This window comes from Protopterus annectens, chromosome 5.part0 (assembly GCF_019279795.1).
Source record: "Protopterus annectens isolate FY-2018-M chromosome 5.part0, PAN1.0, whole genome shotgun sequence".
Classification (NCBI taxonomy): domain Eukaryota; kingdom Metazoa; phylum Chordata; order Ceratodontiformes; family Protopteridae; genus Protopterus; species Protopterus annectens.
Window position 1 is genome coordinate 875,758,367 of NC_056735.1, and position 27,947 is coordinate 875,786,313.

At 45.0% G+C, this 27,947-nt stretch overlaps 1 protein-coding gene across 2 annotated transcripts in view; it reads right to left on the reverse strand.

Moving 5' to 3' along the window:
* Positions 1–27,947, reverse strand: part of SPCS2 (signal peptidase complex subunit 2) — a 278,999-nt gene that overhangs the window by 829 nt on the left and 250,223 nt on the right. The window lies entirely within an intron of this gene.

The following is a 27,947-nucleotide window of genomic DNA, read 5'->3' on the forward strand; positions in this document are numbered from 1 at the left end:
CCCAACTTTGACATCGGTCAACTCGAAAATAATTAAAAGTTATGTATTCACCATAACTAGGCATCTGTGTTGCTCATTTTCATTCTCTCTCACAAAACATTGGTTTGGATCTGACTTGGCCGCATACTCCAGACTTCGGATCCAACTCCTGAGCTCCACCCTCTACCCATAATGCTTAGTCCATCCCCATTACTTCAGACAATTTATTGCCATAACGCCTGTACAGCTAAACAGAGACAGGAATAGTTGACTGAAAAAGGAAGGGCTGAAACCCGGAACCAAGTTCCAAAACACAGTCCAACAGGTTTCTCCAGAATATTTAAGTATGGGGAATGGATGGGAGGGAAGGTGAACGAAAATGGAACACACAGATGTCTAATTTTGGTGTACATAATACGCCTTTTAAATCTGATGATGTCTGTTTCATTCTTCCTCAACACATAGGGACAGAGTTCCCAGCTAAACTGGTCTTGGGTGGCCTTCATGAAAGGATATTCCAGAGTACTGCTGAACCAAAAGGCAGCTCAGTTGAAAGATATAATATCCAATTTGAGTAACAAAATTATAAGCAATGGACCATGCAGCTTGCTGCACAATCATCATCAAAAGAGGTTTTCGACCAAAAAGCAAATGAAGCAGCCATGGATCTGGTTGAATGAGCCTTGGGTGGTTTTGGTAGGGGAATGCCTTGTGAAGAATAAATCCAAGAAATACAAATCAGTAATCCATTTGGTTAAAGTGATGTTAGAAACTGGGAAACCAGTCTTTTTGGTAAAAAGAAAAACAGTTGAACCAATTTTCTGATTTGTTTTGTCCTGTGAAGATAAAAGCTTAACTGTCTGTGTAGATTAAAGAGATGAAGCATGTTTATTATCCTTTTATTTCAAAATGTTGGGAAGATGACTGTTAAATGAATGGACTGGTTAATGTTAGTTTCAGAGGCTACTTTAGGTAAAAAAAAGAAGTTTGTCCATAAGGTAACCCTATTTTTAGGGAAAATAATGTATGGGGTCTTTGAAAAAAGGAGACTGGAGTTCAGATATCCTCTGTTTTCCTTGAAAGGAATTTTAAATCAGTTTTATTCGAAGGTTCAAAAGGTTTCAGAGTTGGTCCTTGTAGTACAGCTGTCAGATACCAGGGAGGTTTTATTAGTGGTCTGAGAAAAAAAATGCCCTTGAGAAAAGCTTTGCACAATGTGGACAAACCTAAGGAATCATTTCTGTCTCCTGTGTGAAAATTAGAGATAGCTGCAAATTGTAGTTTAATTGTAGAGAACCTTGCTGTTTCTTTAAAAAGAATTGCCAAAAATTCAAGTACTGTAGAAAAAGGATCAAGCTCATTTTTTAAGACCCAATGGGACGATCTTTTTCACTTGCTCTTATAAACATTCTTAGTAGAATCTTTTTGCAAAGATAAAATGATGGTACATAATCGGGGAAGAAAGCCTGGGATGTCCTGTCTAACCATTACTGCAAGTGGAGAAACCATGCAGTTAGAAGGCCTGGATATCAAGACATTTAATTTCCTGATGGGTGTGAGAGGGGATCCGGAGATGGCTGCAGTATACATGGAGGATATCAAAAATGACACCACAGAAAGGGGAATCATACCTGTCCAGACCAGAAGGGGGCAATAAGGATGACTGAGCTCTTCAGCCAGCTTGCTCTCTGCAGAAATTTGGGAATCAAAGGAAGAAGGGTTAAGCAGAGCTGCATCTCTTGGCGACTCCCCCTGTGGGGGGGGGGGGGTCAAGAGCAAAGTACTTGCTGTGGAGGGACGCAAAGAGGTCACAACAGGTTTGGCCCCAAATATGGAAAATCCTTTCCACCACAGATTGATTGTGAGACCACTCATGAGGCATCAGAGATCTGTTTAATTTGTCTGCTAACATATAGGTTTTCCCTGGTATGTACATAGCAACTAGAAAGCAGTCTGAGGAGATAATCCATTCTCACTCTCATGGACTCTCTGCAGAAGAGTACAAGATAGAGTTCCTCCTTGTTTGCTGATGTACCAGACCGCAGGCATGCTGTTGGGATGAACGACAATAGTTCCTAAAGGAAGATCTTGAAAGGTCTGCAACACTAGTAGGACTGCTGTCATCTCTAGTACATTGATATGCAGACTGATGTCAAGGGGACCACGCACTGGACAGTCCTTCCTAGGAAATGCCCCCCCCCCTCCCCAGTTAGGAAATGTCCATAGTCACTGCGTCCATTGGGATTGGTAGAATAAAAGGTTGTCCAAGGTGAATATCACCTGACTGGATTCACCAGCTGATGTGACATTTGCAAACAGGGGCACGTTTGACTGAAAAGGGTAGGGGTTTTGAAGAATCTACCATTGAACAGCTAGAGTCAACTGAAGGGCACAAAGAATCATGCTAAAAGTAGTAACACAATGGCTACTGCCATGCATCCTAGTGCTTGAAGAACTGATTTGGCTGGGGGAAGATAGATGGCAGGACAAGTAGATGGACCGGTTTCTTGAGTGTGGACAAACCATGAAGTGGTAGCAATGCTATCTGTGTTGCTGTATTGAGATGTTTACCAAGGAACTCCAGGGTCTGGACTGATGTCAAGTTTGATTTGGCATAATTTGTTATCCCATGTAACTGACAAATCTGGAGCAAATAGTCCCTGGACTGTTGGAGAAGATGCCTGGAGGGGGCAATAAGGAATCAGCTTGTCTGGATATGGAAACACTCAATCCTAAGAATTTGAACACCCTGGGGGCTGTAATGAGTCCAAATGGCAGAGCTCTGAATTGGCAATGTCTGACTTCCAACCGAAAGCATAAATGTCTTCTGAATCTGATGACAGACAAAAAAGAATAATTAGAAGAAACTTTTTAGAGAACAAGTAAACAATTAACTCAGAATAAGAACTAAATTTCACTCGAGAGAGACACCTGCATCTGGGCACAATGGCGGCAAACAAGATCTGAGGTACTGTGGATGGACTAAGGTATTATGGGTAGAGGGAGGAGCTCGAGAGTTGGATCAGAATTCTGGAGTACACGGCCAAGTTGGATCCAAACCCATGCTAGTTGAGTGGGAGGAATTTAAAAACAGAGTAGAAATAAGAGAAAAATATTCAGATTAGAAGGGCTGACAATGGTTGAAGTACTGCAGAATAAAAGGCATCTCCTGGAGCAATAGGATCAAGTGCAAAGTGCTAACGAGAAAATAGGGAGTACCTGGATAATGTGCATGCATTTAGAAAAATTGCTGTTAAGCAACTGCTTTAATAACTCCAGAGCACAAAAACCTCAGCCACAACAATTTAGGCAACAGAAAGTAGAAAGGTTTGTTGCCAAACTTAATGAACCTATAACAAGAAAAATAACCAGAGAGCCTGCAAAGAAATGAGAGATATTTAGGAAATTTTATGAAACTCTGTACTGAGCAGAGATGTGAGAAAATCAAGAAAAAGCACAAATGGAAATATTTATGGAAGACAAATATGCCAAGGTTAGAAGCAGATGATGCTTAAACAGGTAAGACAGGAGAAAATACAATAAAAATGGTGATGTTTAACCAATCTGCATGAAAATCTCCAGCAACAGATGGTATATTCTGGTGGAAGTCTGGAAGTTAGGAGGGAAGAAAGTGATAAAGATCTGGAAGGTTTTAACATTATTTTAAAAGGAGGGGAGGAACCAACATCCTGAAAAAACACTGTGGGGGCTGTAATACCTAAAGACGGTAACGAACCTTCAGATCCAGCTTCATATAGGCCCATTTCAATGTTAAACCATGAATATAAAGTGATTATCTACAAGGGCTAAAAGAATGGCAAAGATGATGCAAAAAAGTACAGTTTTGTACCTACCATAAATGTAGATGTCCGAACTGGATAGCATCTGCAGTCATAACAAATGGGTAGTCCTGTCGTCAGGCAGCCCTTCAGTCGGCCGGATTCCAAAGTCTGGGTCTGGCTTCGGCCGATGTCGCACTTCACCCGACGTCATCTCTGCTGGTCTTCGGGTATAAAAGCATCGGCCGACGCCATTTTCTTCAGTGTTTCTTGCCCCAGATGCCAGTTGCCCTTTTGGAAGGCTAAATTTGGATAAATGCCAATGTATGCAGATAAGGTAGAAGGCAAGTACAAAAAGTAGGCATATATATAGATATATACAAACAAATACACCATAAGAGACTCCCCCCCAGCTAGCTATTAGGAGTGTAAATACCCTAGGAGAACCACAGAGGGGAAGGAGGGTGGGTAATCCTGACTGCAGATGCTATCCAGTTCGGACATCTACATTTATGGTAGGTACAAAACTGTACTATGTCCTTCATGGATGCATCTGCAGTCATAACAAATGGGTAGAATACCATAGCTAAACTAGGGGTGGAGGAAGTGAAATAATTATGGTGTAGTTAGGATCCCTTGCAGTACAGCAGTGGCAAACCCTGCTCGGGATCTAGAATATAGAGGTAGATTGTAATGCTTGGCAAATGTATGCACGGAGGTCCAAGTAGCCGCCTCAATAATGTCCTTGGTTGCCACTCCTCGTAAGAAAGCTGTGGTAGTGGCTGTAGCTCTTGTTGAATGAGGTCTTATGTTCTGTGGCATTGGTTTTCCATGGTAGGAGTAACAGAATCTGATGCAATTTCCTATCCACTTGGAGATTGTCTGTTTGGAAATTGCTTTTCCTTCCCTTCCTGGTGCATAGGCCACTAACAGCTGGTCAGTTTTTCTGTTACCTTTGGTTCTGTCCAGGTAGTAGCGTAACTGTCTATGTACATCCAAAGTATGCAGTAGCCTTTCCCCCCTGTTCTGAGGGTTGGGAAAGAAGGTAGGTAGGTGGATTGCCTGGTTTAAGGACACTCTGGATACCACCTTTGGCATAAATGTAGGATTAGTTCTCATGGAGACTCTATCTTGATGGAAGATCAGGAAGGGTTGTACTGCCATTAAGGCCTGGAGTTCTGAAACCCTTCTTGCTGAAGTAATTGCCAGAAGGAAAGCAGTTTTCCATGATAGGTGTTGCAGATCCGCTGTTCCTGCTGGTTCAAATGGAGGGAGTGTCAATTTTTCTAGTACAAAATTCAAGTCCCATGTTGGTAGTGGTGGTTTCCTAGGAGGTTTTACATTCTTGATTCCTCTGAGGAATTGCCTAAGTAGAGGGTGCGAGAAGACAGGTGGGTCAGAACTGTATTCTGCAGAAATAGCTGAAGCATGTATCTTGATGGAGGAATAGGACAGTCCTGTGTGTAGAAGCTCTGCCAAGTACTCCAGGATGTTAGCAATGTCTATGTTTGACACCTCTTTTCCTCTTTCCGCACTCCAAGTGGCAAACCTTTTCCATTTTCCTGCATAGTTCCTTCTTCTTGAAGGTCTGCGGGCTTCCAGTATAATGTCTTTAACCCTTTGAGATATGACTGGGTTAGTTGTTCTTAAGTGATGTTCCAGGCAGTAAGCTGTAAGGTCTTTAGGTTTGGATGCAGGATGTTGTAGTTGTTCTGAGTTAACATCAAAGGCATCAGGGGGATTGACCACATTATCCCCTGAGACATGCTCCTCAGCAGGGATACCAGTGTTGCCTTGGCCAATTCGGAGCTATTAGGATTATCCTTGGTTGTTCCTCTTTGATTTTCAGTAGTACTTTGTGCATCAAAGGAAGAGGTGGGTATGCATATGCTGTCAGACCTTTCCAGCTGAAGGATAGGGAGTCCACCTTCCATGCAAGCGGGTGAAACGTTCTTGTGTAGAATTTCCTGAGCTGGTGGTTGAGTGGGGATGCGAACAGGTCTATTTGTGGCATTCCCCATTTTCTTGTGATGGTCTTGAAGATGTCCGGGTGCAGCATCCATTCGTGAGCATCCGAGGTGGTTCTGCTTAACATATCTGCTAGGGTATTTTCTTTCCCTGGCACGAAGGTTGCCTGTAACTGGATGTTGTAGCTCAGAGCCATGTTCCAAAGTTCCAGAGTCATTCTGCATAGGGGGTAAGAATGCGTGCCCCCTTGCTTGTTGATGTACCACATCACTGTGGTGTTGTCTGTCCTTATCAATAAATGGCCTTCCTTGAGGAAAGGTTTTAATTTCTGGATTGCTAGTTGTACTGCCAGCATTTCTTTTTGGTTTATGTGCAGGTGCAGCTGGTCTGGGGTCCACAATCCTTGTATGCATTTGTCCAGCATGTGTGCCCCCCAGCCTAGGTCTGAGGCGTCCGTTGTGATGGTCTGGTTCGCTTGACCTTTGTGGAAGGGCAAGCCTAGGTTTGCCTGGCATGCTTGGGCCCACCATAGGAATTCTTGTTTCAGACATGGGATTAGTGGGATTTCGGCTTCTAAGCTGTGCCTGTGTTGAGACCATAAATTTTTTAGGTACCACTGTAGCTTTCTCATATGCAGTCTGGCATGAGGAATCAAGATTATGCATGATGCCATGAATCCCAAGGCCTGCAGCACCTTTCTTGCTGTTAGTTTGTTCTGTTTTGTTAATGCCAAGAAGTAAAGGGGTAGTTGTTCTTGTTTTTCTGCAGTCAGGAATGCCATTTGTTTTACTGTGTCCAATTCTGCACCCAAGAAGGTTCTTGTCTGGGATGGAATCAGCCTTGACTTTTTTAAGTTGACTGTGTATCCCAGGGCTTGTAGCAAGCAGATGACCCTTTGTAAATCTGTTGTCAGCTTGTCTCAGTTGTCCGCTTGTAGCAGGCAGTCGTCCAGGTATGGATAGATGTGGATTGCCTGTAGCCTGCAATGAGCGATTACTGATGCCAGGCATTTTGTGAATACTCTGGGCGCAGTAGATAAGCCAAAAGGCAATGCTGAGAATTGATAATGCTCTGATCCTGCAAGGAATCTGAGGTATCTTCTGCAAATTGGTCGTATGGGGACGTGCAGGTATGCCTCCTTGAGATCTAGAGTTACCAGCCAACACTTCTTGCCCAGCATGGGAAGAAGTTGCTGTAAGGTCAGCATTTTGAATTTTGGAACGATGATGTATGTGTTTAAGACGGACAGATCGAGAATGGGTCTCCAAGTTTTTTCTTTTCTTGGGACTAGAAAGAGTCTGGAGTAAAATCCTTTGCCCTGTTGATTTACTGGCACCCTTTCCACAGCTCTCATGTTGGTTAGCTGAATTACCTGGTTTTGAGCTTCTGTTCTTTGAGTTGGAGGTAAGTTTGGCATTCCTCTTTACTGGTAAGGTGTGGAAGTGGAACCTGTAGCCTTGGTCTATGGTTTTTAAAATCCACTTGTCTTTTGTGATATAGTGCCAGTTTTGTGAAAATAAGGCTAACTTTCCGCCTAAAGGAGCTGCTAATTGCTCTCTGGTAGGCGGTGTCAGGGCCAAGTCACTGTGAATGTCCTGTTGCAGTGGCAGTGGTTGTGGCAGTGCCTCTGGTTATTACCTTGCCACTGTCTGCCTCTGTAGGCACTTCCTCTGGGTTGGTTTCTGCCTCGAGAGCGTCTATACCTGCCTCTTTGGGTCTTTGATGAGTCTGGAAAGGACCAATTTTTGGCAGGCCAATTTCTGCTAAACCGAGGGGGCTGAACCTGTAAGAAATCCTTAACTGTTTGTACAGATTTTGCCTTCTCTTCCATTTTCTTCATTACTTGTTGAGCAGAGGTACCAAATAAACAGTCCTTATCCATAGGAGCATCCAACAGCTTTGCTTTTACCTGATCCGGTAGGACCTGCTCTTTCAGCCATGCATGCCTTCTTATCACTGTGCCAGTCATGGCTGATCTAAATGAAGCCTCCAGTGCATCATAGTCAAGATTTTAAAGAATGGTTACTAACCTGCTGTATGTTATTCACCATTTCTAAAATATATTTCTTATCTAAGGGTTCTTCAGAAGAAACTTTCTTAGACAACTGTTCAAGCATAAACTCTTGGTATTGGATCATGTGAAACTGACAGTTTAAAGCTCTAGCTGAGAGAGTGGCAGAGGTGTAGACTTTTTTGCCCCATCTGTCTAAAGACCTGGCTTCCCTTTCAGAAGGGAGAGGGTTTTTGTAGAGGTAGAAGCTACTGCCTTAGGCCCCTGGGATATAGTCTCAGGATCTGCAAGTGGGGCCCTGAAAAGGTGGTGATGAGTGTTGGGTACCCTGTAAAATCTGTCAGGTTTGGCAGGAGCTGGTGGTAAAGAATCAGGAGCAGTGCAAACATCATTAAAAGCATCATCCACAACAGGCAAAACTGGAGGTATAGCTAAGGGCCTATGTTGTGGTAGGTGCAGAAAAGTTCTAAGCCTTTTTCTTGAGTCTGAGAAGTCCTGTTCTTGCCATTGGAATTGCTCTCTCATGGCATGTAAGGTTTCCCCAAAAGAGAATTCTTCTGGAGGTGAGGCCGATGGAATGGATTCATCAGCATCGGAGTCTTCATAAGTGGACAAAGGAGCCTCTGGCTGGTCTGTAGTGTCCGAGTCTTCCGAAGAGTCATCAGAGTACTCCTGCTGGGGAGGCTCTGTTCTAGGTCTCTTTTCTGGAGGCTGAGAGGCCCTGTCTGGGTGTGATTGGGATCCCCTAATTAAGGAAATCAAATCCTCTGCCAGAGTAAGCATTTGAGAACTAGAAGGGTGTCTGTGTGAGGGGGTCTTAGCAGGAACTGTTTTAGCAGTTTTGGCTGCTTTGGCCCTGGCAAAGGCCTTGATAGACATGGCTGCAGGAGGCCTAGCAGCACCACGTGCTGGGGTGGAAACATCCAAAGGGATGGTGTCAGATAAATCAGTAGAGGCCACAGTAGTAGCTAAAGTTTCAGAGGCCGATTCAGCTAATGTAGCAGGAGCCTCGGTAGAAGTCAAGGTTTCGGCTGAGTAAAGACCGGTTTTCTCGGTTTCGGCCGAAACCGAGACACTCGCGGCTTGCTTATCCGTGGTTTTGGCCGAAACCGCGGACCGCGAGTGTCGGTCCTTTTCTTTGCGTTTTTTAATTGTTTGGGTAGTCGGATGTTCCGACGGCATAATGTACGCAAAATCTGAGCCGAAAAACTGTTCAGCAAACTCCGACCGACGTCTAAGCGTTCGTCGGTTGAAGGATGAACAAGCTAGGCAGGCAGCAACGTCGTGGTCTGGGCCTAAACAAGGTAGGCAGTAAGAGTGGAAATCCTTATGAGGTATTTGTTTCCCACAGGTTAAACAATTGTTTACTTTTTCTGACATCGGCTGAGGCAAGAAAAGGTCCCCAACGGGGTACTTAGCTTTTTAGAAGTCTTCGAAGTAGTATTCGGTAGTAGGAATCTCTGGATCTGACCGACCGGCACTTGCGAACAGCTTCTGCTTCGGGCGCCACGCGGCAAGAAAGACTGGAGAAAATGGCGTCGGCCGATGCTTTTATACCCGAAGACCAGCAGAGATGACGTCGGGTGAAGTGCGACATCGGCCGAAGCCAGACCCAGACTTTGGAATCCGGCCGACTGAAGGGCTGCCTGACGACAGGACTACCCATTTGTTATGACTGCAGATGCATCCATGAAGGACATCAGATAAATACAGATCACTGTGGTTTTGTGGACAGGAGGTAGACATACAGTGGATATAAAAAGTGTACACACCCATTAAAATGCCAGGTTTTTGTGATATCAAAAAATGAGATCACAATAAATTATTTCAAAACGTTTCCCATCTTTAATGTGACCTATAATCTGTACAATTCAATTGAAAAGCAAACAGATCTGTTAGTGGAAAAAATATAAAGAAAAATGTACAATAAGCTGGTGTGCACACTCAAACTAATACTTTGTTGAAGCACCTTTTGGTTTAATTGCAGCATTCAGTTTTCTTTGGTAGGAGTCTATCAGCATGGCAGGAGTCTATCAGCATGGCACATCTTGGCAGTACTGGCCCACTCTTCCTTGGCAAAAGCGCTGCAAATCTGTCAGACTGCGAGGGCATCTCTTGTGCACAGCCCTTTTCAGTTCACCCAAATATTTTCTATGTCTGGGCTCTGGCTGGGCCATATCAAAACCTTAATTTTCTCCTGGTGAAGCCATTCTTTTGTTGATTTGGATGTATGCTTGGGGTCACTGTTGTGTTGAAAGGTGAAATCCCTCTTCATCTTCAGCTTTCTAGCAGACACCTGAAGGTTTTGGGCCAAAATTGACTGGTATTTGGAACGGTTCATAATTCCCCTCCATATTGACTAAAGCCCCAGTTCCAGCTGAAGAAGAGCAACCCCAAAGCATGATACTACCACCACCATGCTTCACTGTGGGGATGGTGTTCTTTTGGTGATGAAAAGTGCTGTTTTTGCACCAAACGTACCTTTTGCAATTGTAGCTAAAAAGTTCAACCTTGGTCTCATCAGACCATAAAGTACAGTTGTGTACACTAACCATAAATGTAGATGTTAGAGTGTACTCATTGTTGCAGTCATTACATTTGGGTTATCTGCTTGCAGGTAGCCCTCAATTGGCCTGATTATCAAAGTCTTGGGTCCTGCATTGGTTGCTGTCTCATCTTCCATGACGTAGTCAGGTAGTCAGGGGTATAAAGCATGCAGCAGACGCCATTACATCAGTTTTTCTTGCCCCAGATGTCAGTTGCCCCCACAATGGGAAGCAATTATATACAAGGTTACACCTCCAACAAAAAGCAAATACACCAGAAAGCTAAGTAAAGAAAACAAAAGGAGAGGTATAGTCAATAGCAGTCAGGGGGCTGGAGGGAGGGTAACCAGGACTGCAACAGTAAATACACTCTAACATCGACATTTATGGTAAATGTACACAACTGTACTATGTTCTTCGTGTTTCTCTGTTGCAGTCATTACATTTGGGTAGATTCCCAAAGCTAAGGAAGGGAGGAGGCAATAAGAGAGCATTAGGACCAGCTATTAGGCCCTACAAGACTGCAGTGGCAAAACCAGCTCTGGATTTAGAAAAAATTGGCAAGTGGTAATGCTTGGTGAAGGTATGTACAGAACTCCAGGTAGCAGCTTCTATGATGCCCCTGGTAGGGAAACCTCTGAGAAAGGCTGTAGAGGTAGACGCAGCCCTGGTGGAATGTGGTCTTATCCCCTTGTGGGGTAGGTTTTCCATGGTGCTTATAGCAGAAATGAATGCAATGGCCTATCCACTTAAGAAATGGTTTTCTTTGAAATGGTCTTCCCCTCTGCCCCTGCAGCAAATGCAACCATCAGCTGTTCAGATTTCGAGTGGCTTAGTCCTGTCCAAGTAAAATCTAAGTTGTCTGTGCACATCCAAGGAGTGCAGTATTCGTTCCCCTTTGTTCTGTGGATTAGAAAAGAAGTTTGGCAAATGAATGGACTGATTAAGGGCCACACTGGATACCACCTTGGGCAGAAAGGAAGGACTGATCCTGAGGGACACCCTGTCCACATGAAAGATGATGAAAGGCTCCACTGCCATGAAAGCCTGTAATTCAGACACCCTTCCTGCTGAAGTGATGGCTAGAAAGAAGGCCGATTTCCATGAAAGGAATTTCAACTCTGCATTTGCAGCTGGCTCAAAGGTAGAGTGAGCTTTTCCAATACAAAGTTAAGGTTCCAGGCTGGAGTAGGGGCTCTCCTGGGTGGTCAAGTTTTTGGCCCCTGTGAAGAACTGCTTCAGCAGTGGATGAGAAAAGAGGGGTGGCCCTGTATGTGCTGAAATGGCAGAGGCATGAATTTTAATGGAAGAAAATGAAAGGCCCTTGTGAAGCATCTCTGTCAAGTATTGAAGAATGTGCGGTAAATTGGGCACGGTTGTGCCCATCCCCAGAGTTTGACTCCAGGAACAGAATCTTTTCCATTTTTCAGCATAAGATTTTCTAGTACTAGGCCTCCTTGCCTCCAGAATGACATCCATCACTTGCTTACTGAGAGATGGTAACAGAGAGCTCAGGTAATTAGCCAATCTGCAAGGTTCAGGGTTTGAAGCTGGGGGTGCAGAATCTGGCCCTCCTGCTGGGACAGCAGGGCACGGGTCTGAGGCAGGTGCCATGGTTCCAGCAGTGACACATTGCGCAAGAGGGGGTACCAGTGTTGGTGTGGCCAGTCTGGTGTAATGAGTATTGCCCTTGGTTTGTCCTGTTTTATCTTTAGTAGAACTTTGGAGAGGCAGAGGGGAAAGGCATAAACTGATAAGTTTTCCCAGGTGAAGGTCAGGGCATCCACTTTCCAAGTTTGTCAGTGGGGAGTCCTTTGTGCAGAATGTGTCCAATTGGTAGTTCTGAGGGGAGGCAAATGGGTCTATCTCAGGACTCCCCCATTTGTTTCTCAAAATGTTGAATATCTTTGGTTCCAGTTTCCACCCATGTGGGTCCATGAGATTTCTGCTTCGGTCATCTGCCAGTGTATTTAGCTTGCCTGGCACTAACTGAGCTTGTAGGTGCACTTGGTAGTTCAAGGCTGTATACCACAGAGCCATGACTAGTCTGCAGAGAGGGTATGAGCGGGTTCCCCCTCCTTGTTTATGTACCACATAACAGTGTTCTTGTCTGTCTTTACCAATAATTGTCCCGGAAGAATGTGATGTTTGAAGGCTGTCAGAGCATTCTGTACAGCCAACATTTCTTTTTGATATGCAGGTGCATTTGTCTCGGGTTCCATTTGCACTGAATGCATTGCCCTGCCAAGTGAGCCCCCCATGCATAGTCTGATGTGTCTGTTAGGGTTTTGGGCGGCAGGGGGTAGAGTGAATGGCAGTATCTTGTTGTAGTGGTAGGCCTCTGCCCACCAAAGGAACTCTGTCTTTAGACAAGGGATGATAGGAATCATTGATTCTAGGTCCTAAGAATGTTGACACCATAGGCTTTTTAGATACCACTGTAGTTTCCTCATATGCAGTCTTGCATATGGAATTACTAGAATGCAAGAGGCCATGAATCCTAGGGCTTGCAGTACTTTTCCTTGCAGATAGCTGTGTCTTTGTGGTCAGTAGTTTGAAGTAGGCTGTCAAATAAACTTGTTCTCTGGAGTGAGGTAGGCCATCTGGGAAGTTGTATTCAAGCTTGCTCCCAGGAATACAATTTGTTGGCAGGGTACTAGATGTGATTTCATTTCATTTATGGTGTACCCCAGAGAAGTTAATAATTTCTTTACAAATGCCAGATGATTTAATAGCATGTCCTGGCCTTCTGCCTGAATTAGACAATCGTCCAGGTATGGGTATATTTGAATATTGCAGAATGCAATGACTGGAGCTAGGCACTTTGTGAATACCCTGAGCGCAGTAGAGAAGCCAAAGGGCAGTGCAGAGAATGGATAGTGCATGTAGCCTGCTCTGAAGCATAGGTATCTTCTGCAAGATTCCCTTATTGGGATGTGCATGTAGGCTTCTTTTAAATCCAGTGTTGCCAACCAGGCATTTTTGCCTAGCACGGGAAGCAGCTGATGAAGAGTTAGCATTTTGAATTTTGGGATTACCAAAAAGGTGTTTAGGATAGACAAGTCCAGGACAGGCCACCAGGAATGGTCTTTTCTGGGTACCAGGAAATGTCTGTAGTAAAAACCTTGCCCCCATTCCTCTTCTGGGACAGGCTGAATAGCCCTGATACTTAGAAGAGAGAGAACCTGCTTTTGAGCCTCTGCCCACTGATTTGGGGGTAGGTCTGGCCAACTGTTTGGGGTTGGTAAGGAGTGGAAGTGGACTCTGTATCCTTGGGAAACTATATTTAAAACCCATTTGTGTTGGGTAACGAGTTCCCAGTTTTTTTGCATACAGGGCGATCATTCCCCCTTAAAGGAACAGTCAATTGAGCAGGGCTTGGAAGGTTTAAAGTTAAGTCATTGTGCCAGTTTACTATAGGGGGGTGTCTTACTACCTCCAGCTTTGGAAGTGGGAGCCCCCCACTGTTTAGGCCTGTTAGTACCTTGAGACTGAAGCCTGGGTGGTCTGCTGGTCCCAGGTTTGGACTGAAGGCCTGGAAGAGACAGGAAAGGACCAATTCTTATAAGGCCAGCGCCTACTAAACCTGGGAGGCTGTACTTGCAGGAAATCTTTAACAGTTTGCATAACTCTTTAACAGTTTGTATAGATTTAGCTTTTTCCTCCATCTTTTTAAGTACTACTTCTGCTTTGTTGCCAAACAGGCGGTCTTGGTTTAAGGGAGCATCCAGTAAATTTAGCTTTAACATGATCTGGCAAAGTTTGCTCCTTAAGCCAAGCATGCCTTCCAAGTACAGACCCAGTGACAGCAACCCTGCAAGATGCCTCTAATGAATCAAAACCACATTGCAAAGTGCATTTACCAACTTGTTCAGCAGAATGCATAAAATCCTGTAATTCTTTATTTTCAGCACAGTCACGAATCATCATTTTCTGTTTAAGCAATCCAATAATATGCTGCTGATACTTTAACATATAAAACTGGCAGTTTAAGGCCCTAATGGCCAAAGTAGCAGATGTGTATGCCTTCTTACCCAATGTCCAGGGCCCTGGAATCTCTATCAGAGGGGGTAGGGTTTTTGGCAGTAGTAGCCTTAATGCCTTTGGGTCCCTGTGAAATGGTCTCAAGATCCGCAGTAGGATTCTTAAAGAGAAACTTGTGAGAGTCAGGTACTCTGTAAATTCCTGCCAGGTTTTCTGAGAGCCGGAGGTAAAGTGTCAGGGGCCAGGCTAGACTCCAAGAAGGCATCATCTACAATGTCCAGTAAAGGAGGGATAGCTAAAGGCCTGTGTTGAGGTAGGAGTAAGAATTCCCTAAGCCTCTTTTTGGAGGTCAGAGTAATCCTGGCTTTCCCAGTGGAAATGCTCCCTAAAGAGTATGCAAAGTTTCACCAAAAGAGAAATCCTCTGGAGGGGAAGCAGATGGAATGGAGTCCTCTGTGTCAGAATCCTCATAGGTAGATAAGGGCAACTCTTGGTCATCAGAAAAAAACAGAAATTTCAAAATCCTGATCAGAAGGAAAATCAGTTCTAGGTCTCTTAGCGGGAGAAGGGTGGCTTCCCCTGATTAGCGTAATAAGGTCTTCAGCCATTTTTGATGTTCTTCGTCTACCATTGCTGCAGTCCTGACATATGGGTATTCCGCTGTCCACCATCGGCCCGAATACCAAAGGGCTAGAATCTGGCGTCGGTCATGGCGCTAGAGGCTGACGTCAGAACGTGTCAGTACAAATGCGCATGACCGACGCCATATCCTCAGTCTTTCTTGCCGCATGGTCCTCAGCAGAAGCAGTTTTTTGCAAGTGCCGTTCGGCGTTCTGGAACTGTCGGTTTTCGAGTTTCAGACCGGATACCAAGTTGGCTAAGTACCCTGTTGGGAACATTTTTTGTCTTTTTCTTGCCTCATATTGCCGGTTGTCAGAAAAAGTTACTAAACTGTATTTCTTGTGGGAAACAGATTCCTCATAGGGATTACCATTCACTTTGCATTCCTTGTTTAGGGCCTGAGCACGACGTTGTTGGGTGTCGCTTTTGTGCTACTTTTAACAAGCGTACTATTACACGTCGGTTAAACTGTGCTAGGCTGGTGTTTGGTAGGCGTTGTAATTATAACATGCCGTCGGATTCTCCGACTACTGGTTCCTCTGAGAAGCGCAAAGATAATTCTTTGCGGTCCAAACAGGATGAGGCGTCCACTCCGGACGTCGGTTCTGTGGAACCACTGACTGCTTCAGTGGCTCCTTCTGTCAGTTTACCAGTGTGTCTTGGGGAACCTTTGTTACTGCAGGAAGTGGCTTCTCCTGTGTTAGGCCAAGCTGAGGGTGCTTCTTTGTTGTCTGTAGCTTCCTCCCCTCATTGGGTAGTTAGGCCTCCTCCTCCTCTGGGCAAGGGCCATTCTAAATCTAAATCTGCCCCTGCTGGTGTCAGTCCCCAGGGTCCAGCTCCTAGGAAGCACATGTTAAAGATGGCGGAGGATTTGATTACTTTAAATTAGAGGTTCTATGCCTCCCCCTGAATGAAGGCCCAGGGTAGAGCCAGGGATGGTGGGTCTGGATCAGTCTTCCAATGACTCTGGTTCTTCTGTGGAAGAGCTCCTGGATTTCCCTCCCTACTCTGATTCAGAGGCGGAGGATTCTACTCCCTCTGCATCCCCTCCTGAGGATTTTTCTTTTTCTGAAGCCTTGCCTTCCATGGGAAGCATTTTAAATGGGAAGGCCAGGGTTTATTCTGATTCTCGTAAAAGGCTTAGAGAATTTTTGTTTTTGCCTCAGCATAGGCCTTTGGCTATTCCCCCTGTATTGGATGTAGTTCAGGATGCATTTTCTGAGGCTTCTCTTAACCCTGACTCTTTGCCTCCTGCCCCTGTTAAGCCAGATAGATACTGCAGGGTACCGGCAGCTCACAAGTGTTTATACAAAAGTCCTAGGGCTGACCCAGAAACCTTTCCTCGGGGCCCCAAGGGGGTCAGGGCTGCTGTGGTTAAGAATCCAGTTACTTTGGACAAGGATGCTAGAGCTCTGGTTAGGTGGGGTAAGAAGTTGTATACCTCTTCCACTTTCGCTATGAGAGCTTTACATTGTCAGTTTCATATGCTCAAGTATCAAAATTATTTTCTGGGCCAATTGAAATGTAAAGTTGATGCTTTGTCTGAAGGTATTGAATGTACAGAGCTTCAGGATTTAGTGCATGTTTCAGACCAAGTTGGTACGCATTCTTTGCAATGTGGTTTTGATGCTTTACAGGCTTCTTCCAGGGTGGCTGCTACTAGTTCAGTTCTTCGCAGGCATGCCTGGTTATAAGATCAGACATTGTCAGAGCATGTTAAGGCTCGAATTATGGATACTCCTTTGCAGTCTGATGTTCTTTTTGGCCCTCCTGTTGAATCAGTTTTGAAAAAATGGAGGAAAGAGCTGAGTCTATGCAGACGGTTAAGGATTTTTTTTACTGGTTCAGCCCCCTAAGTTCAGTAGGAATTGGCCTACTAAAGGGTGGTCTTTTCCCTCTTCAGATTATCAGTCTAGGAGCAGGTCTGGGCGAGGTAGAGGTGGAGCTTCCTCTCAGGGCCCTGCTACTTCTAGGACTTTGGGTTCTTCTACCCCTTCTGCAGGGGAGGGCAGGGGTCAGTCCTTTCGGGATACGTACTCTATGACCTGCCTCTTCAGCTGCCGGACTATGCCATGCTGGCAGCTCCTCTAGGAGGAAAACTGGGACTTTTCGCAATGAATTGGCATTTGGTTACCCAGGACAAATGGGTATTGGACATAGTAAATCGAGGCTACAAATTTTATTTCCACACATTCCCTCCTTTCAAAGGTATGCCGGATGTGCCTCAACAGCAAAGACTGGAGGCACAGGCACACATTTCTTCCCTGCTTCAGTTGAGAGCAATACAGGAGGTACCTTCTGCAGACAGCGGCACAGGGTTTTATTCCCGTCTTTTCTTAGTGCCAAAGGAAGGACATACTTGGAGACCAATTCTGGATTTGTCTATTCTAAACACCTTTTTGGAAATTCCAAGGTTCAAGTTGTTAACGTTGCAGCAGTTGCTGCCTATGCTGGGCACGATCATTGGATAGTGACTCTGGATCTCAAAGAGGCCTATCTTCACATTCCTATCAGGCCCAGTTGCAGGCAGTTCCTGAGATTTCGGAATGGGAATTTGCATTATCAGTTCTCTGCTTTGCCCTTTGGCTTGTGTACTGCGCCCAGGGTATTCACTAAAGTCCTGGCTCCAGTAATAGCTTTTTTCTGACTACAAGGAATTCAAATTTATCCTTATCGGGATGTCTGTTTGATTCTGGCTCAAGGCAAGCAAGAACTTCTTCAACATCTTCCATATGTAATGACAGTTTTAAGATGCCTAGGGTATTCTGTGAACGAAATAAAGTCCAGTTTAGTACCCTCACAAGTGATGTGTTTTCTGGGTGTGAGACTGCATACAGCAACCCAGATGGCATTTCTTACCCTGGACAAACAAAGACATCTTCATCAATTCTTCCAACAGCTTTCAGTACTGTCCAGGCTGACTGCAAGGACAGTCCTTCAAGCCTTAGGGTTCATGGCATCTTGCATTCTAGTACTTCCCAATGCCAAACTGCATATGAGGAAGTTACAATGGTATCTCAAAAGCGTGTGGACTCAACGCAGCCACGATTTGGACACTGTCATTCAGATTCTCCCTTGCATACAAAGAGAATTTCTGTGGTGGGCTCAGGAATGTCACCTAAACAAGGGACTCTCTGTGACCCTGCCAGAGGCAAGTCAGATATTAACGACAGACGCCTCGGAGTCAGCCTGGGGAGCTCATCTCGAAGGAAAATGGATTCAAGACCTTTGGCCCCCAGAGCTACTTCATTTACATATCTACATGAAAGAGATGCTGGCAGTTCAATTTGCTTTGGAAGCATTCAGAGCCTACTTCAATCAGGACTGGTGTTGATTCGAACAGACAACCCAACGGTCATGTGGTACCTCAACAAGCAAGGGGGAACCCATTCTTATCCGCTGTGCTGACAAGCAATGCTAGTATGGGAAACTGCTTTAAATCTGCACATCACTCTTCGAGCACAGTTTCTGCCAGAAGCACAAAATTCTTTAGCAGATGTTCTGAGCGGACTGATTGTGGATCCTCACGAATGGAAGTTGGCTCATCAGGTGTTTTTGCAGTTGTCCATGGCTTGGGGAACTCCAGACATAGATCTGTTCGCTTCTCCTCTGCATTATCAACTGCCAAAGTTTTGCACAAGGCTATTTTCATCCGGAAGCCTGGAAGATAGATGCACTATCCTTCAGCTGGAGCAACCTGCATGTGTATGCCTTTCCTTCTTTGCCTCTTCTTCCAAAGGTATTGTTGAAAGTCAGGAGGGAAAAGCCTCGGATGATTCTGATAGCACCAGGTTGGCCTCGACAGCATTGGTACCCTCTCTTCGGAAGTTTAATTCATGGGACACCTTGGCCATTATCACAGATTCCTCATTTCTTGACTTGGGAGGACAATCATTTTCTCAATATCAGGGTGCAATCTCTTCACCTGACAGCCTGGAGCATTCAGTTTTGAGGGAGGAAGGCCTGCAGCTTCCGCAACAAGTTTTGGATGTTCTTTTGGAAGCCAGGCGTCCTACTCCTCGGAAAGTTTATGCTACTAAATGGCAGTGATTTTTTTCTTTGGAGTGCAGCTAAAGGCTTTGCTGTTAAATTGCCTACCTTGAGTTGTACTTTGCAATATTTGACTGTTTTGTTGGACAAGGGATTGTCTTTTTCTTCTGTTAAAGTGCATGCTGCAGCTATTTCTGCTCACTGTGAATGTGACCCTCCTTTGTTTTCTCATCCATTGGTTAAACAGTTTCTTGGAAGGGCAAAGAATATATGACCCCCGAGAAGAGCTCCCACTCCAGCCTGGGATCTTACTTTTGTTTTGGAGAAGCTGACTCTGCCTCCATTTGAACCTGCAGCTACGGCTGAGTTGAAGTTGTTATCTTGGAAGACTGCTTTTTTGTTGGCTGTTACTTCTGCTCGCAGGGTATCTGACTTACAGGCCCTCATGGCAGTAGAACCATTTCTGATTTTTCACAAGGTCAGAGTTTCCTTACGTACTGATCCTACTTTTGTGCCTAAAGTTATTTCAAATGTGGCACTGAACCATTCTATTCCTTTGCCTACTTTTTATGCTGACCCCCTAAATAAAGGGGAAAAAGTTTTGCATTCTTTGGATGTGCATAGGCAATTAAGATATTATTTGAGCAGAACCAAAGAGTTCAGAAGATCTCAACGGTTGTTTGTTTCTTTTGCTTTGACTTCACAAGGGAAAGCTGTTTCAGAACGAACCATCTCCAAGTGGATTGGCCATTGGGTTGCTTTTTGTTACTCATCATGGGAAGGTTGTTCCTGCTGGGATCAGGCCTCACTCTACTAGGGCTACGGCCACCTCTACTGCTTTTCTGAGAGGGGTAGCTACTACGGACGTTTTGGAGGCGGCTCCTTGGAGTTCTGTGCATACATTTACAAAGCATTACCATTTACCTCTTTATTCTAGGTCTAGGGCTGGGTTTGCCACTGCTATTCTACAGGGCATGTTAGCAGCTCCTAATTCTATTTAGTTGGCCATCCTCCCTGTTTTCCGTTGCTCTGGGATTCTACCCATATGTCAGGACTGCAGCAATGGTAGACGACGAACATAGTATGGTTTTGTACCTACCATAACTGTAGATGTTCGAGGATATCCATTGCTGCAGTCCAGGTTTCCCCCCCCTCCTACCCCCTTTTTTAGGTTTGGGTTTTGGGTGGTGTTTTTTGCATTCTGACGTCTGAGGCAAGAAAGACTGAGGATATGGCGTCGGTCATGCGCATTTGTACTGGCACGTTCTGACGTCAGCCTCTAGCGCCATGACCGACGCCAGATTCTAGCCCTTTGGTATTCGGGCCGATGGTGGACAGCGGAATACCCATATGTCAGGACTGCAGCAATGGATATCCTCGAACATCTACAGTTATGGTAGGTACAAAACCATACTTTTTTTAGGCATAGGGGCCTAACAATGTGGTCTGTGTGTCACTTTTCTAGGCGTGGATCGTGTTTTAGGCCTTGAAGAAGATGGTGTCTGTTTAATATGCAAGTCAGTAGGCCTGAATACACCCCTCAGAAGCCGGTGCCTGCACAGTGGCTCCGGACCCATCCAAGGTAGAGACATCCGCAGGTTCCACAGTCAAAGAAGCACCTTGCGACACACCAGACTCCGAATGGGTCTCAGTAGAGGCCTGCAAATCTGAAGTAGTGGGTATTAGGGGCTATGAAAGCACGATACTGAGTACCAGCGAACTGGCGACTAGCTTAACGGAAGCGTAGTCGGCAGCTTTGGACCTATGCGGTCTGTCTCTGTCTTTATCTTTGCGTTTTTTCAGAATGTCGGTAGTTGGGTGGCTTACCAAAGCCATTTCTGGATAATTGAACCAAGTACCAAAATATTTAGATGCGAAAATGAACCGATGATGAATAGTTCGAGGTTTGAATAATGCACAAAACCGACAGCGCGGGACGTCGTGGTACAAATGAAAATCTTTGAGGTATTTGCTTTCCACAAAAAATACAATTGTTAACTTTTACTGACACTGGTTTAGAGTAAGAAAAAGGATCCCCAACGGGGTACTTAGCTTTGAAGACTTCGGATATGAAACTCTAAAAAGTACAGTTGTGTACAATAAATGTATTCACTGTTGCAGTCATCACATTTGGGTTATTTGCTTGCAGTAGGCCACAGTCGGCCTGATTATCAAAGTCTTGGGTCCTGCGTCAGTTGCTGTCTCATCTTCCGTGACGTCAGGTAGTCAGGGGTATAAAGCATGCAGCAGACACCACAATATCAGTTTTTCTTGCCCCAGATGTCAGGTGTCCCCCTAATGGGAAGCAAATAAATACATATATGCATAAAAGGTTATACCTCCATCAAAAAAGCAAATACACCAAAAAGCTTTTAAGCATAGTAAAGGTGTGTAGAGATATAGCCAGAAGTCGTCAGGGGGCTGGGAGGGAGGGTAACCAGGACTGCAACAGTGAACACACTGGAACATCTACATTTATGGTAAGTGTACACAACTGTACTATATTCTTTATGTTTCACTGTTGCAGTCATCACATTTGGGTAGATTCTCAAAGCTAAGGATGGGAGGAGGAATTTAGATAGCATTAGGACCGGCTATAAGGCCCTGCAAGACTGCAGTGGCAAAGCCAGCTCTGGATTTAGAGAAAATTGGCAAATGGCAATGCTTGGTGAAGGTATGTACAAGAACTCCAGGTAGCAGCTTCCGGGATGTCTCTGGTAGGGACACCTCTGAGAAAGGCTGTAGAGGTAGATGCAGCCCTGGTTGAATGGGGTCTAATCCCCTGTGGGATAGGTTTTCCATGGTGCTTATAGGAGAAATTAATGCAATGGCCTATCCATTTAGAAATGGTTTGCTTTGAAATAGCCTTCCCCTCTGCCCCTGCAGCAAATGCCACCAGCAGGTGCTCAGATTTCCTTTGAGGTTTAGTCCTGTCCAAGTAAAATCCAAGTTGTCTGTGCACATCTGAGTGCAGTATCCATTCCCCTTTGTTCTGTGGATTAGAAAAGAAGGTTGGCAAATGAATGGATTGATTAAGAGCCACACTGGATACCACCTTGGGCATAAAGGAGGGACTGGTCCTGAGGGACACCCTGTTCTTGTCCGCATGAAAGATGATGAAAGGCTCCACTGCCATAAGGGCCTGTAATTCAAATACCCTTCTTGCTGAAGCAATTGTTAAAAGGAAAGCTGTTTTCCAAGAAAGGAATTTGAACTCCCAACCTTTCAGCTGGCTCAAAAGGAGGTAGAGTGAGTTTTTCCAATACAAAGTTAAGGTCCCAGGCTGGGGTTGGGGCTCTTCTGGGTGGTCTTAAGTTTTTGGCTCCTCTGAGAAACTGTTTGAGCAGTGGGTGAGAAAAGAGGGGTGGTTCTGTACTGTAATGAGCTGAAATGGCTGAGGCATGAATTTTGATGGAGGAAAAGGAAAGGCCCTTGTGAAGCATCTCAGTTAAGTACTGAAGAATCTGAGGTAAATTGGGCGCTGCTGTGGCCCATCCCTTGAGTTTGGTTCCAGGCACAGAATCTTTTCCATTTTTCAGCATAAGATTTTCTAGTACTAGACCTACTTGACTCCAAAATGATATCAAACACTTGTTTATTGAGAGATGGTAACGGAGACGTTAGGTAATTTGCCAGGCTGCCAGGTTCAGGGTTTGAAGCTGGGGGTGCAGAATTGGGCTCTCCTGCTGTGACAGCAGGGTAGGGGTTTGAGGCAAGTGCCATGGGGCTAGCTGTGACACTGCGCGAGAGGGAGTACCAGTGTTGGCGTGGCCAGTCTGGTGGAATCGGTATCATCCTTGGTTTGTCCCGTCTGATCTTTGGTACTACTTTGGAGAGGAGGAGAGGCAGAGGAGGGAAGGCATAAACTAAGATTTTTCCAGCTGAAGGACAGAGCATCCACTTTCTAAGCTTGTTTGTGGGGAGTCCTTGTGCAGAATTTGTCCAATTGGTAGTTCTGGGGGGAAGCAAACAGGTCTATATCTGGGCTTCCCAATTTGTTTATCAACATGTTGAAAGTCTTTGGTTCCAGTTTCCACTTGTGTGGGTCCATAAGAGTGCTGCTGCTTAGTTCGTAAGCCAGTGTATTTAGTTTTCCTGGCAGGAATTGAGCATGTAGATGCACTTGGTAGCTCAAGGCTGTGTTCCACAGAGCCATGGCTAGTCTGCAGAGGGGATAGGAATGGGTACCCCCTGCTTGTTTATGTACCACATAACAGTGTTGTTGTCCATCTTTACCATTAATTGTCCTGGAAGAATGTGGTCCTTGAAGGCTGTCAGAGCATTCTGTACTGCTAACATTTCTTTTTGATTGATATGCAAGTGCATTTCACTTGGGTTCCATTTGCCCTGAATGCACTTCCCTGCCAGGTGAGTCCCCCATGCAAAGTCTGATGCGTCTGTTAGGTTTGGGCAGCAGGGGGTAGAGTGAATGGTAGTCCCTTGTTGTGGTGGCAGGCCTCTGCCCAACAAAGGAATTCTAACCGTAGGCAAGGTATAACAGGAATCATTGCTTCTAGATCTTGGAGAATGCTGACACCATAGGCTTTTTAGATACCACTGCAGTTTCCTCATATGCAATCTTGCATATGGAATTAGTAGAATGTACGAGGCCATGAACCCCAAGGCTTGCAGTATTTGCCCTGCAGATAGCAGGGTTTTTGTGGCCACTAGTTTGAAGTAAGTTGTCAAATGAATTTGTTTCTCTGGCGTGAGGAAAGCCATCTGGGAAGTTGTGTTCAAGCTTGCTCCCAGGAATATAATTTGTTGACAGGGTACCAGCTGTAATTTCTCTTCGTTTATGGTGTACCCCAGACAAGTTAGCACCTTTTGTATAAATGCCAGATGATTCAAAAGAATGCCCTGGCTTTCTGCTTGAATTAGACAATTGTCCAGGCATGGGTATATTTGAATATTTCTTTGCCTGCAAAATGCAATGACTGAAGCTAGGCACTTTGTGAATACCCTGAGCGCAGTAGATAAGCCAAAGGGCAGTGCAGAGAAAGTACAGTTGCGTACACTTACCATACATGTAGATGTTAGAGTGTATTCATTGTTGCAGTCATTACATTTGGGTTATCTGCTTGCAGGTAGCGGTCGGCCTGATTAACAAAGTCTTGTGTCCTGCCTCGGTTGCTGTCCCTTCTTCCATGACGTCAGGTCGTCAGGGGCATATACAACATGCAGCAGACGCCATTACATCAGTTTTTCTTGCCCCAGATGTCAGGTGCCCCCCTAATGGGGAGCAATTAAATATAAAAGTACAATGGTACACCTCCAACAAAAAAAAAAAGCAAATACACCAAAAAAGGCTTTTAAGCATAGTAAAGGAAAGTAGAGGTATAGCCAAAGGAAGTTAGGAGGCTGGGGGGAGGGTAACCAGGACAGCAACAGTGAATACACTCTAACATCTACATTTATGGTAAGTTTACACAACTGTACTATATTTTTCTTGTTTCACTGTTGCAGTCATTACATTTGGGTAGATTTCCAAAGCTATGGTTGGGAGGAGGAATTCAGACAGCATTAGGACCAGCTATAAGGCCCTGCAAGACTGCAGTGGCAAAGCCAGCTCTGGATTTAGAGAAAATTGGCAAATGATAATGTTTGGTGAAAGTATGCACAGAACTCCAGGAAGCAGCTTCTAGGATGGCCCTGGCAGGGACGCATCTGAGAAAGGCTGTAGAGGTAGATGCAGCCCTGGTGGAGTGCGGTCTGATCCCCTGGGGGATAGGTTTTCCATGGTGCTTATAGCAGAAATTAATGCAATGGCTTATCCAAATGGTTTGCTTTGAAACAGCCTTCCCCTCTGCCCCTGCTGCAAATGCCACCAGCAGTTGTTCAGATTTCCTTTGAGGTTTAGTCCTGTCCAAGTAGAATCTAAGTTGTCTGTGCACATCTAAGGAATGCAGTATCCATTCGCCTTTGTTCTGTGGATTGGGAAAGAAGGTTGGCAAATGAATAGAATGATTAAGAGCCACACTGGATATCACCTTGGGCATGAAGGATGGATTGGTTCTGAGGGACACCCTGTCCGCATGAAAGATGATGAAAGGCTCCACTGCCATAAGGGCCTGTAATTCAGATACCCTTCTAGCTGAAGTGATTGCTAAAAGGAAAGCTGTTTTCCAAGAAATAAATTTCAAGTCTGCAGTAGCAGCTGGCTCGAAAGGAGGTAGAGTGAGTTTCTCCAAAACAAAGTTAAGGTCCCAGACTGGGGTTGGAGCTCTCCTGGGTGGTCTCAAATTTTTGGCCCCTCTGAGGAACTGCTTGAGCAGTGGATGAGAGAAGAGGGGAGGTTCTGTGCTATAATGAGCTGAAATGGCTGAAGTGTGGGTTTTAATGGAAGAAAAAAAAGACAGGCCATTGTGAAGCATCTCAGTTAAGTATTGTAAAATCTGAGGTCAATTGGGTGTTGTGTACTCATCCCTTGAGATTGGTTCCAGGCACAGAATCTTTTCCATTTTTCAGCATAAGATGTTCTAGTACTAGGCCTCCTTGCCTCTAAAATTATATCCATCACAGGTTTACTGAGGGATGGTAGAGGAGAGATTATGTAATTAGCCAGGCTGCAAGGTTCAGTGTTAGAAGCTGAGGGTGCAGAATCTGGTTTTCCTGCTGAGACAACAGGGAAGGAGTCTGAGGCAGGTGCCATGGGGATAACAGTGACACTGCACAGGAGAGGGTACCAGTGTTGGCTTGGCCAGTCTGGAGCAATCAAAATCATCCTTGGTTTGTCCTGTGTAATTTTTAGTAGTACTTTGTAAAGCAGAGGCAGAGGGGGGGGGAAGGCATAGACTGATATTTTTTCCAGCTGAAGGACAGAGCATCTACTTTCCAGGCTTGCTTGTGGTGAGTCCTTGTGCAAAATTTGTTCAATTGGTAGTTCTGGGGAGAGGCAAACAGGTCTATATCTGGGCTTCCCCATTTGCTTGTCAACATGTTGAAAATCCTTGGTTCCAGTTTCCACTCATGTGGGTCCATGAGGTTTCTGCTTAGTCTGTCTGCCTGTGTATTTAATTTTCCTGGCAGGAATGGAGCTTGTAGGTGCACTTGGTAGCTCAAGGCTGTGTTCCACAATGACATGGCTCTGCAGAGGGGGTAAGAATGTGTACCCCCCCCCCGAGTGTTTATGTACCACATAACAGTGGTGGTGTCTGTCTTTACCATAAGTTGTCCTGGAAAAATGTGGTCCTTGAAGGCTGTCAGAGCATTCTGTACAGCTAACATTTCTTTTTGATTGATGTGCAGGTGCATTTGACTTGGGTTCCATTTGCCCTGAATGCACTTCAATGCCAGGTGAGCCCCCCCCCCCCCCCCACATGCATAGTCTGGATGCATCTGTTAGGGTTTGGGCGGCAGGGGGTGGTGTGAAAGGTAGTTCCTTGTTTTGGTGGCAGGCCTCTGCCCACCAAAGGAATTCTAGGCATAGGCAAGGTATGACAGGAATCATTGCTTCTAGATCCTGAGAATGCTGACACCATAGGCTTTTTAGATGCCACTGTAGTTTCCTCATATTCAGTCTTGTATATGGAATTAGAAGAATGCAGGAGGCCATAAACCCCAAGGCTTGCAGTATTTGTCTTGCAGATAGCAAGGTTTTTGTGGCCACTTGTTTGAAGTAGGTTGTCAAATGAATTTGCTTCTCTGGCGTGAGGTAAGCCATCTGGGAAGTTGCATTCAAGCTTGTTCCCAGGAAAATAATCTGTTGACAGGGTACCAGGTGTGATTTCTTTTCGTTTATGGGGTACCCCAGACAAGTTAGAACCCTTTGTACAAAGGCCAGATAATTCAAAAGTATGTCCTGGCTTTCTGCCTGAATTAAGACAATTGCCCAGGTATGGGTATATTTGAATATTTTTTTGCCTACAAAATGCAATAACTGGAGCTAGGCACTTTGTGAATACCCTGGAAGCAGTAGATAAGTCAAAGGGCACTGCAGAGAACTGATAGTGCGTGTAGCCTGCTTTGAAGCGTAGGTATCTTCTGCAAGATTTCCTGATTAGGATGTGCAGGTATGCTTCTTTTACATCTAGTGTTGCCAACCAGGCATCTTTGCCTAGCATAGGAAGTAATTGGTGAAGAGTCAGCATCTTGAATTTTGGAATTTCCAAAAAGGTGTTTAGAGTAGACAGGTCCAGGATAGGATGCCATGAATGGTCTTTTCTGGGTACCAGGAGAAGTCTCTAGTAGAAACCTTGTCCATTTTCCTCTTCCGGTACCAGATGAATAGCCCCCATGCTTAAGAGAGAAAGCACTTGTTTTTGGGCCTCTGCTCACTGATTTGGGCGTAGGTCCAGCCACCCACTTGGTGTTGGCAACGTGTGGAAGTGAAATCTGTATCCCTGGGACACTATTTAAAACCCATTTGTTCTGGGTAATGAGTTCCCAGTTCTTTGCGTGAACAGCAATCTTCCCCCCCAAAGGGGCAGTCAGTTAAGTGTTTGGATATTTTAAACAGAAGTCATTGAGACGGTTTACCATTGGGGGGGGTCTTATTACTCCCAGATTTGGAAATGGAGGGCCCCCCACTTCTTAGTCCTGTGTGTCCCCTGGGACTGAAACCTGGGGCTTTTGCTGTGTCTGGGTTTGGCTTGAGAAGACCTGGAAGGAGCTGGAAAGGACCAATTCGTAGAGGGCAAGTGCCTACTAAATCTAGGAGGCTGAACTTGTAAGAAGTCTTTAATAGTTTGCATAGATTTAGCTTTATCTTCCATCTTTTTAAGAACTACCTCAGCCTTGTTGCCAAACAGGCGGTTCTGATGTAAGGGAGCATCCAACAATTTAGCTTTAACATGATCAGGCAAGGATTGCTCCTTTAGCCAAACATGCCTTCTGAGCACAGACCCAGTAGCAGCCCTGCAAGAGGCTTCTAATGAATCAAATCCACATTACAAAGTATGTTTTCCAACTTGTTCAGCAGAATGTATTAAATCCTGTAATTTTTTATTTTCCACACAGTCAGGAATCAACATAATTTTTTGTTTAAGCAATCCAATAACGTTGCTGATACTTTAACATATGAAATTGGCAGTTTAAAGCCCTAATGGCCAAGGTTGCAGAAGTGTAAAT